This window comes from Drosophila willistoni, chromosome 3R (assembly GCF_018902025.1).
Source record: "Drosophila willistoni isolate 14030-0811.24 chromosome 3R, UCI_dwil_1.1, whole genome shotgun sequence".
Taxonomy (NCBI): Eukaryota; Metazoa; Arthropoda; class Insecta; order Diptera; family Drosophilidae; genus Drosophila; species Drosophila willistoni.
This window is the reverse complement of record NC_061086.1, coordinates 10,744,628-10,756,823: the sequence shown is the minus strand read 5'-3', so window position 1 is coordinate 10,756,823 and position 12,196 is coordinate 10,744,628. Positions and strand designations below refer to the sequence as shown.

At 34.4% G+C, this 12,196-nt stretch overlaps 1 protein-coding gene across 1 annotated transcript in view; it reads right to left on the bottom strand.

Annotated features, from left to right (window-relative positions):
• The window catches only part of LOC6651205 (sex determination protein fruitless), a 150,967-nt gene extending 140,015 nt beyond the window's left edge, over positions 1-10,952 (bottom strand). The window contains exon 1 of the mRNA XM_023179990.2: positions 10,866-10,952. The gene's annotated coding sequence lies outside the window, so the exon portion shown is untranslated. The remainder of the gene's footprint in view (positions 1-10,865) is intronic.
• Between the last annotated feature and the right edge of the window lie 1,244 nt (positions 10,953-12,196).

The following is a 12,196-nucleotide window of genomic DNA, read 5'->3' as shown; positions in this document are numbered from 1 at the left end:
GGCATACCAAAGCATGGCATGGCCAACAGTCATGGCTAGCCTGTTCCACAAAACGTTATATGCAAATCGCATTTGGAATACATATTTAGGTAGCTGCTTGTCGTGCAGAACCAAATTACACTGAGAGAAACAAATTGAGGGTAGGGTTTCGCCTTCTGAAAAAGGAGCTCATATCTAGGGAGTATTTTTATAGTGTACCGAGCAGCTAGTAACAGTCCGGGGCATATTAGCATATGCCGCCGGCAGTGGCTTCTAGGCACGATTACACAAGCAAACGCACACGATAAATAGGATATGCGACTAAGGACAGTTGGAGTAGGAGGACTGCTGGCTGCTGATTCCCTCTCCCCTTCCCCAATTCCTTTAATCGTTGCCGGTCTTCGATGGTCTCTATTGGTCATATTAAAAGTAAAAAGCTAACATTTTTGCCTTTTGCTATTTATAAATGTTTGCTCACAAATACATTGCTTTGGATCTGTTGTACAAAGGATAATTGCATTAAATTTTGTCTGATAAAAAATGCAACCTGCTTTTAGGCGCTACCAAATTTTTCGTATACATGAGCAAATTATGAGAATCTTTGCTCTTTTGGTCTTTTGAGTCTTGTTAATTGAAAAGACATCGTCGCTTGGGCACAGCGAAAAAGATGTTTTTGGCCAATGGGAAAAATTTAATTGCAAATGACAAACACTTGACCGTAGGATATCCTTTCTTCTTGTTTTGGGTTGATCCTTTACTTGAGTTTGTTTTTGTAGTCCATTCCTTGAGCCAATTTGCCAAAGCTAGCCAGCCAGCCATCGATGGCATTTAATTTCCGTGTTGGCACAAAAGTTTCAACTGGCCCTCCTGGGGGCGTTTCCTCAAAGTTCTAGTCAAAAACTTAACTCTACAAAGGTAAGCTCAGTCTCTGTTTTCTGTTTCTGTTTTTGGATTTCTCTTTCTCTTTCTGTTTCTGTTTCGTTGCTTCGTTCTTACCGCCTTGCTGGCTCCATTACTAGAAACTTTTACAACAAGCAGCATGAAGAACAACAAATCATCAGGCTATGCTATATAAATAAATTCGGGCAAACAAAACCCCAACTACACGAAAGGAAGCTTCCGGCCCATGCCCAAAAACTCAAACCAAAAATGATGCAACACCGTAAATGAGCCAATTGGCGGAGTCTGGGTATTGACATCTACCCAGCAATCAGGCAACGTTACCCAGTTGTTGCAACTAGTCATGTTGTAGCTGCTGCTGCTCCTGTTGTTTTTGTTGCAATTTCAACAGACCCGCGCGCTGACAGTCGCGACAGTTTGGTGTATTTGCCATCTCTCCAACCAGTCCCTACATCCTTACCCGTACCTTCATTCGCTTCCCCATTCTACAGCATCCTGATTCATTGGCGACGATGGCAACTACGGTAACGGCGACATCGTCTGGCATTGCGGTTAATGAAAGCTGCGATTTTACTTTTGGCTGAAATTGGGTCGCCGTTCTCGTTTCTGTTTCACTGTCTGTGTATGTTGCTGCTGCTGCTGTTGTTGCAACACAGCACATTTTGCATTTACTTACTGGCTGCCATTTACTGCCGAGTTTTTCCGAGTTTTCTATATATATATATTTTTTGCCCTTTTTTTTGTTTTTTCACTATTTTTCTTCTCCGGTTGGCAGGCAACTTTAAAAATGGGTGTGGGCGGTGTTACTATGTCTGCATAGTTTGCCAATTTTCATGCCACTTACCCTATTTACATAGAGTATTTACAATATTCATAGTTCATTGTTAAGCAAATACGAAATCTAAATGCAAATTTCATTTATTTTGAAATATTACAAAAAATAAATCGAAATAAAGTTCTTCCCATTAATATGGGTAATTAATATTTGTCATCATTTTATTTATGCGTTAGAAACTTGAAATAAATATATATATTTCATAAACTCTAATATATTAAATTAAATTAAATAACTATAAATTGTGAGCAACAAAACGGGCTTTTAATAAAGTGTCAACATTTATTTACATGGATTTATTGTTCGATTTTTATATATATTTCAAATTTGTTAGAAAATATCCTTTCAGAGGCAAAACTTATGTTTTACAGAGTTTTGGAAATATTTGGGCATATCTTGCAATCCGCTGATCCAGTTTTATTTATTGTTTTTGGATTATTTTGAGAAATTTGAGAATTTTTGAGAATTTATCCCTTTTTTCCCCACAGCCAAGAAACCTTTGAATTGTAAATATTTGGTACAACTTTTTAGCCTTTGATGGCAAGTGATCTTTTTCGAACGTAGTAAGAAACATTCCTTTTTTGACAAAAAAGACCTTTTAGACTAATATGGAATTAGAACTGACTGAGATCCACATGGGGTTTTATCAAAATATATTCCTTGATTCCTTAATACTTAAGTCCATTTTTTTTAGCAACAGAAAACTACAATTTATTAATATACTTTAGGGCTTAAGATTGTGAAGACTTAAACACTGTTATTATAAAAAAAATCAAAGAAGCTAACATCGGCTATGCCGAAGTTTATATACCCTTGCAGTCCTTGGTAATAATAATTGTACATGTTCAAAATTTGTTTTCTGCAACTCAATTCATCAATATACAAACAAAACAATTTTACTCTCTATTTTACAATTTGTTCTTCTTCTTCCCTTATTCCCAAAGCAAAGCACGCATACACATACAGTTCATGTAGCGTTGCGTCTGTGTGTGTTATATTTATCCGATCACATTCAAATTTTGGGATCTGGGGTTTTATATCCAATATTATCACATATGTAAATTTCATAGCATACTCCGATTTTTATGAAAATGTTTCTTCTAGTTCTTCTAGAGCTATATGATATAGTGGTCCGATCCTTATGAATTTCATACTTTATTTTTCCCGGGTAATAAAAAACCCCGAAACAAAATTTCAGACCGATAGCTCTTAAGACGGCTGAGTAAAACGCATACGCACAGACGGACGGAGAGACGGACAGACGGACATGGCTATATCAACTCAGCTTCTCATGCTGATCAAGAATATATATACTTTATGGGGTCGGAAACGTCTCCTTCTGTGCGTTACAAACATCTGACCAATTTTATAATACCCTCTGCAAGAGTATAACAAGCATTTTTAGAACAACTTGTGAATTATGTGATATCAATAGAAAAACTTGTACGAACATTTTAAAAACTTACAAAACAATGATTAGATTTTAAATGGCTAAAACTTTTAATAAGTCGTATAAGTGTGGATTAGAAATTACCCATATAATTTTTGTTTATACAAGGTGGCGCAAAAGAAGTCATCCGGGCCAAAAGAAGTCATCCGATGTTGTTTGGCTCTAATTTTTGTCTAAATAAAAAAAAATTATGTTTATTTGGCCAATAAATTTCTTAATGTTTAAATAAACATAATTTAAAAACAGAATCAAAGTTTTGTATAAAAAAAAAAATTAGAGCCAAACAACATCGGATGACTTCTTTCGCGCCATCTTAAAATAGACTAAATCGCATAACAAAAAAGATTCTTCAAGAGACAACCTGCTCACCTTTTGTTCTGCCATTGATAAAAAATCTTATAAATTAGTAAGATTTATTGACCTCAAGTCGACTAAGGCCCATAGTTAAAAATCTATTCTTCAAAATAGATACTAAATATTGACTTTAAAATTGTTTTATTCGAAATAAATGTGCAAATACTTTTAAGTTTCAGTTTTATATGCATTTTTATTACCAAATATGTAAGTTTGTATGTAAATACAATTTATGTAGGTACTAAGACTTCAAATTTTATGAAAATGTAACCCATTTAGTATTCCACTAAATCAAAACCAATGCAAATTTATTTTCCTTTTCATTTTTGCTTCGCCTGGTGGTCATTCGTTTAACAATGCCAACCTCAATTAAGATAACAATGGCTAACGAAAGATATTGCATTTATCAAAAATGAGAAATCAACATTTACACCGATTTCTCAATAAAGACCTTGTCCAAATGATGTCTGACAGAGAGAGAGAGACAGAGAGAGAGAGAGAGTATATCGGTGAAAATATATATATTTCTTTAATGGCTAGTTGTATTTAGCTGCTGCAAGTTCAATTGTAAATGTAAGTCCCATAAATTTTAAGAGAACAGAACTTCATTGTCTTGTGGCTGGCTTTACTGTGAGTATAAATTTTATGTTTTGCAGATTATTTCAAAGCATTAAAGAGCAAAAAAAAAATGCCTTGGCCCTTGGCCACGGCGAAATTTTTGGGCCATTTCTATAGGGCATTACGAAGTCTTTCAATATGCACTTCTTCATTCTTCTTTTTTTCTATCTCTATGACCTTTTGTTTTTCACATCGTAATCCGCATTTTTGTTACTTGTAAAATGCGTTTTTAAGCTGGCGCCTGGCGCATTGTCGGCTGTCTGGGGGAGATGCTGACGTTAAGTTCACTGGCCACTCGAGCAATTGTCAAATGTAATAACGGAATCAGTGTCACTTTAGTAACCGACGGACATTTCCCCTTATATATGCATATATAAGTGGAAGTTTTGTGCGGCCAAGGCCATAAATAAGCAAAACGCCCACACTTTGACACGGCAAATTACACACACAATTTAAGCAAGAATTCTGGCTTCTAGCAAAGGTACACACATACACACACAGACACACTGGAGGTGTTGAGAATGTGTGTGTGTGAGTGTTTATAGTGGAATATTTTCACGCCTCAATAGAGCACATTTGTCTTGTGTGAACGGGTTGCGTTTTCAACGTTATCATTTTAAACAGGCACCAAAAAGGACAAACGACCACACACACACACAGCTAACAAGGACGAGAGCCACGAGTCAGCTTTAGCCAGTTGGCTGGAACAATCTTAAAGCGAAACATAAAATGCAAGCATGTGAACGAGCAACTCGACTGAATCCTGCAATTTAAAGCCAAGCCACATGGACGACAAGCATACAACAACAACGACAACGTTCAGCTCGGGCCTAGAGCTTAAAAAAGGTTTAAATTGGATAAAGCTGGATTTTAAACAGTCTAGGTGTAAATGGAGCAAGCACACACACACACATTTACAGTTAGAAGAATGTTATTTACAGGTTTTTGGGGAAACTTCACATAATCGACCATGGCCATGGCTCAGGCCACAATCAGTCACCCTAATAGTCTTTGAGGTTTTTCTATAATTTATAAAATGCCACAATATTACTTATGCGTTTGAGAGACATTGGCATTTTACATGTGAAAGATGTCTTAAAAACTTACGTGGGTCATTTCAAAAGTAACAAAAAAAGTTTTAAAACACAAAAAACAAATGACAAAGTCTAAGGACTTCCTTGTCCTGACTTGCCGTATTACCTTTTCTACTATTGATGTTAAGGTAAATGGGAATGAAATCTTAGAATCTTTTGGGAAACTAAACCACTTCAAATCAAATCTTTGTTTTGATAGAAGATCTATTGAAAAATAATCTATAGGTATGTTCTTCTCATTTTTAGAAGAATATGAGGAAATCCGTATTGGTTATTTGATGGTTATTATAACTGCATTATCCATCGAAGAAAACGAAATAGTTTAAATATAAAACAGAGTTGTTTTTGACTTATACACTACTTAATGAATGTCCCTCGCAAATGCATTTTGCCATTGTTGATGCTCTTTTGGCTTTTTTGGCTTGTAATGAAATTAAATATTGATGTAGAAAAATGTCCATGTTGCATAACCACAGGCCTAATAAAAGTCCTTATGGACATTAGGTAATCGAAATTGTAGCCAAGTTCAAGCATTTTAAGCAATTTACAATTTTATCTCTCATTCTCTTTATCCCTCTATCTCCATCTCTCTATTTGACTCTGCCATTTGCCCATTTCTAGTACATTTATCCTCCTCTTGTCTGTCTAAAACATTTTATTACTTTGAGCATTTTTGAGTATTTCGGCAAATACTTTTCATGCATTTTTAAATTGAAGCAATTATGAAGACATTTCTTGTCTTGCTTAATTGGCAGCTGCAATGTTTCGTCCTTTCTAGCCTTTTGCTATCGGCATAGAATGTTTTTTTTTTTTATTGTAAAATTGCATTTGGTAGAGTTGCATAGAAATTCATTAAGCCATTTGTGGTTGGCTTGATAATTGTGAATAAAAATACAAAAAACAAAAAAAACAGAGGGCCGGGGCTAACTTCGACCGCGTCAAAGTTTGTATACCCTTGCAATTTTTTTGGTAACTCTTTCCTTACCTATAGCCATTAAAGTGGAAAAACGTGTTATCTAAAAAAGCTGTTTCCGAAAGAACGGCCTACAATCTTAGCATAGCAAATAACGACGATATTGATCAAAGTCACTGTTTTCCACAGATCGTTCCTATGGGAGCTATATGATATAATTACCCGATCTTTATCAAATTCGGCACAGACATTAATAGATATATAAAACTAACAAATATTTAATTTGAAAGCAATCACTTTAAAAATAACGAAGTTATTGACAAAAGTCTATGTTTTCGACCGATCGTTCCTATGGGAGCTATATGATATAGTCACCCGATCTTGATCAAATTTGGCATAGTCGTTTATATGTATAATTAACTCACCAATATTAAATTTCACGACAATAGCTCAGAAAATAACGAAGATATTGAGAGAAGTCACTGTTCGTGACTTTGCCATTTGTATGGGAGCTATACGATATAGTGGTCCGATCCGGCTGAGTCCGAGATATACAACGCCTGCAGTATATACAAGCCTTCATGCAAAATTTCAACTCTGTAGCTCTAACGGTCTAGGAGGAGTTTGCGTTGATCCAGACGGACGGACAGACGGACAGACGGACGGACGGACGGACGGACGGACGGACGGACGGACGGACGGACGGACGGACGGACGGACGGACGGACGGACATGGCTATATGAACTCGTCTCGTCATGCTGATCAAGAATATATATACTTTATATGGTCGGAGATGCTTCCTTCTATGCGTTGCACACTTCTGACCAAAATTAATATACCCTTTTTGCAAGGGTATAAATATACAAAAATGTATTTAAATGTAAAGAACACATCGAACATTATAATTATTTAAGATGTATTTTGTAGTGGATTAATTGAGTTATCATATATGTATTTAAAAAGAATGAATAAGTAAGTTTGTATTAGGGTAATACATATTTTAGAAATTTTACTCTAATCTGACGTTGTGCTTTCAAAATTTGTCGAAATTTAGAGAGTTATAGCTTTAAAAATTTATATTTAAGGAGAGTAGGCTTCGAGTAGAAGCCAAACAGACTACTTATAAAGGATTCATTGTTGTTAATGTTATATCAATAATACGAATAATATGAATATGATGCCTATGATTAAATAACTTATAAATATGTAAGAAATATTGACCTCAAGCCGGCTAAAAACCAGTTTTGATTAATATGAATACATTTAACACGATTATAGCTTAAAGAAAATCTTAATTTTTGGAGCCCAGTTTAAATTTATGTGTTTATATTGTTATCAATTTGTTAACTAAATGTTTGTATTTCCTCTTTCCACTTGGTCTAAATGTCGTTAATTATAATTATAATATTTGGCCAGTCAGTGCATTTTATTTAATTTGTTAGAGCTGTTTATCTAATGTGCACTCCACAAATTACACCAACGTAACTCACTTATACCCACTTACACACACACACACACACACACACACACGCAATAGACACATAAACAATCTGTTAATGACAAATGGAACGACAATTAAATGTAAAAACATAAAACCGAGTAATGCGAGTGCATGAAAATGAAATTTGTAAAATTCACACCTAAAATCCCGAACCCCGCACAATGCCACGACCCTTTGGTCAAATAAATGTAGTTAGTTATGGTTGTATAATTTGTACAATGTGTTGCCATCTATGTGACTATTGGTTATGTTATGTTTGTTTAATATTCTTGTCATAAATAAGTTATTAAATTACACTGATTTTACCGGAAATATAGCGACAGAGCAGAAATACATTGAATTAGAAACAGAGCTTGGAGGGGGATATACATACATATATATTGTATATTAAGTTGTTTTTAATGTGTGTTTTCTTCATTTGGTATTTCGTTGTTGTTGTTCTTTCATTGGGGGTCTTGCTCATTTGACTGCCTGTTACAAGACTGTGGATACAAACAGTGTCACAGGGCGTCACGTCATCAACATGCCAACGAAATCGAATTACTTCCGTATTTTATGACACTCCCTGACAGTTAGTCAGTGCATGAACACCATTCCTATATCTTTCCTCTTCGTATATGCCCAATTCGAGCCGGCAACCGCAGCTATTGTCATCAGCTCCATCTCGTCACTCTTTCACTTGTGTCCTTGTGTCCTTGTTAACCCTTGTCTCACCCATCGTCTGCTAACTTGTTGGACTTTTGTAACGCTTTCCCCACAAACAGCAACAGTAGCAAAAGCAGCAGTTTGGTTTACACACAATTTACAAAAACAGTGAAAAATTTCTATGCTCCTCGACACCGAACTTTTTGATACTCTGGATTTTTTATAACATTTCGAGTTATTATGACAATTATTTGACTTTTGAACTAAACTGTATTAAAATATGTTTAAAAGGAAGTAGCAAATCGAATGATACATTTAACTTTAATTTACAAAATCCTTAAGTCTATCAAATTTATTTTTTTGCTTGTTTCCCTTTCATAGAACTAAAACTTTTGAACATAATAATTATGCTTCCTTTTTTTTAAAGGGTATTCTGAGCCCGAAACCTCACCCACTTACTCACAATGTCAGGCCACACATATAGACAGGCTGGCTGACTGACTGACAGACTGACTGTCTGTCTATCTGCCAGTCTGCTTGGCTTGCAGGCTGAAAACTCAAGCCTCAGCCGTTGGGGAGGCTCAACTCTGTGTAGTGTGTAAATTGTCTTGTGTAAATATGCAAATTTTTTTTTTATTGTCCTTGTTGGTCCTTCGTCCTCTGTGCAACTCTGTGCAGTTATGCTCCATTCAGTTCAGTTCAGTTCAGTTCGGTTGTTGGTGTTATTCTTTCTGGGGTGTTGCAATTCGTGTAAACAAACCAAGGCGTCGGATTAAAAAGTTTTGCATTAAAAAGAGTAGGGGAAGAGCTTGTAAAAATGTTTTGATTATTTAACTGTGAGTTACGATAAAACTAATTGCAATTACATTCACAGCTTTTCATTTTTCCATCCCTGATATTTTCTTTTTAAAAAGTAAACTCAAATTGAGACATTACTAAATATATTTATTTAGTTTGCTTTCCATATTTGCATTTTAACCCTTGAAATTTTGCTATTGTAAGAATTGCTGCAAGGCAATATTGATTTTAAATGGTACACAAATACAAACTATACCCCAGAGAGCAATTGAGCCCATTTATTTGTTACCTTTTTAGGTGTTTGTGTGTGGCTGGCTGGATATCTTTTGTAAAGCAAAATTGTAAATAACTTACAATAAATTAGTAAAAAAAAAAATAAATAGAAACTTATACACCCATTCAATGGCAATAAAGAACGTGAATCAAGCTTAATTTGGTAAAATGGTGAATTATTCAGTTGCTCGATTTAATTGCTAAGCATGGGAATAAAAAGTATAGCATACTTTTTTGGGACCAAAAGAATCAAAATCAACAAGCGATAAGAACAAAGTAGAATTTGCAATTTTGAATCTAAAAAACTTTGTATTGATGATTTCGATTTAATATCATTTTCTTTTTATAAAGGTTATAATCTAAATAAATTCTTAAAATTTTAAATTATAAGCATTATGTTAGGGCTGCTACTTGATTTCAGATCTCAATGTCTTCGAATTGGGACCGTCCAACAAAACACATTGAAGCTAAATATTGTAAGTTTTTATTAAATTTATTAAGAAATTTTTTAAGAAATCCTATCCTCAAATATTTATTTAATTTATTATACCATTATGTTTTCAATCTTCTTTTTATTCTAATACTTCTGATTGTAATTTGAATTTAATATTTCAATGCCTTAAAGAAATATTTTTAACTAAAGAAAATTAAAAAATTATATTTAACTAACTAACTATTTGTTAAAACTTTTAATCTAAATATATTATTGTCTTTTTAATCCTCTTTTCATACATACATTTTTCATATTCTATTTTTGTCAATTCATATTTTCACAAGTTTATAATTTGAAAAATGTAATGAAATATTTCAAATTGTAAAAATCAAAGCCTATCGTTGAATATTTGTTTATAATTATTTTAATATATTAATTAATTAATATTATATTAATTAATTTTTTAATTGTCCTTGTGTAATTTCATATAAACACCAAGATGTGAATTTTTCATTATTTGAAAACTCAAAAGCAACATTTTTAACCAATTTAAACGACAAACAAATAAAATAAAGATAATTAATTTAATCCATTTGAAATAATAATTAGATTTATTAGTTATTAATGTCGTGTAATCAAATTAACGTAATTAGATCTTGGAAACCGAAAATAACAGTTGTTTATTAAATTTATAGGATAACTTATTATTATATATATTATTATTATATTGTTAAGTTATTATTTTAAAAAACAATTAGTTTCAACTGTTTATAAATTAAAATCTAAATTTGAAATTGAATAATAATTAAATAGCTAATAATTCCAGGAGCAGTTTAATTTTTAAAAATATTCTCCCATTTTAATAACTTTAATAAAGACTTGAGATATTTTTTTAAAATGAAGTTACTACAAAATCCCCATACCATATTTTTTCCTCATTTTTTATCACATTTGAATTAAAACCCATTGAAACTAATATAGCAAAGTTGTACCATATTACAAAAATAATGAAAATAAAATGACGCATTGTTTCTCTTGTTTTGTTTTTTTATTTTTTTTAATGAAACTCACCTGCTTTTGCTTTTACTGCACTGTGTAACGTTGCGGCAACTTGTTGACTTTAATCAAAATGAACTCTCGAGCGCTGCACAGGCAGGAGAATGCACCGCAACAACAAGTTAATATGAATTAGTTTTGCCGTTTCTTGATAAGTATCTTAATATTGTTCACAGAGCACCAGCATATGAGCAGAAAAAAATAACAAAAAAAAAATATATTGAACAAAAAGTGTTTTTGTAACTTGGGATACGAAATGTTTTCTTTTCACTCACAATCGCGAAACACTTGAAGAAATTTCAAAATTTTTTCTTTATACGTTTATGTATGTTAGCCAATTGGATATATGTATGTATAGCACCGTGGGCAAATTAAAACGATTTTTATTCAATTATCAATGTCTCAAGGGCTCTTTGGGCCCTTCTTAGCAGAATCTTAGCATTTATGTAATGTCTGCTGTAAAGTTTACAGAACGCCAACTTTATCTTGCCGGCTAAAATGTCAGCTGAGCTGGGCTGAGACAAGTGCATTTGTTTCCTTTTGCTCTGATTCTGGTTCTTGCTTAATTAAGGATGTGTTCTTCTACAAGTCTTGTTTTATGTGATTTTTGTTTTTGTTGCACTGCACAGCACAAGTTCTTTAATAGTTGGCTGCTGACTGTCTGACTGACTGACTGACTGACTGTGTAAATTAAATGACTGTCGGGTGGGCTGGCTTGGACTGACTGTCTGAAGGGGACTGCAGTGCGTCCTTACTGAAGGAGCAGCCGCGTACAACTGACTGCTGGTAAATGTGCAAACTGCGATTGTTGCAATGACGCTACCACCAGGACAAGAAAGCGCAGCGCCCACAAGAGCAGCAGCAGCAGCGACAGCAGCAGCAGCAGCAACATACAACACATAGGTTTTTGTATATATAAGCATCTATATGTAGGTAGAAGGTAGGTATGTGGCATGTGTATAATGAACAAGCACACGAAGTCGGTCGAAAGGCGAAGGGTTATGTAGCTGTAGTCATAGTTGTAGTTGCAAGGCGCAGGACATGGTCGCACAGTCACTCGTGTTGCAACCCACACAGCACGACCCGACACAGACCAGAACTTCGGCCCACATTCTGCAATGGTTCAGAGTCAGTCTCGGCTCGTGTCGTCTCAGTGGCAATTCCATTTCCATCTGCAGCTGCATCACCACCGCCGCCTCCTTACCCATAGTCCCATAGCCCCAGTTAACATTGGCTACATGCAAAATACTTTACAGTTGCAGCTTACACTGACAGCACTGAAGCATTGACAGCGACTGCGGCAGAGGCGGAAGCAGAGTTCTCTCACTGTTAACCAAAAACAGCTG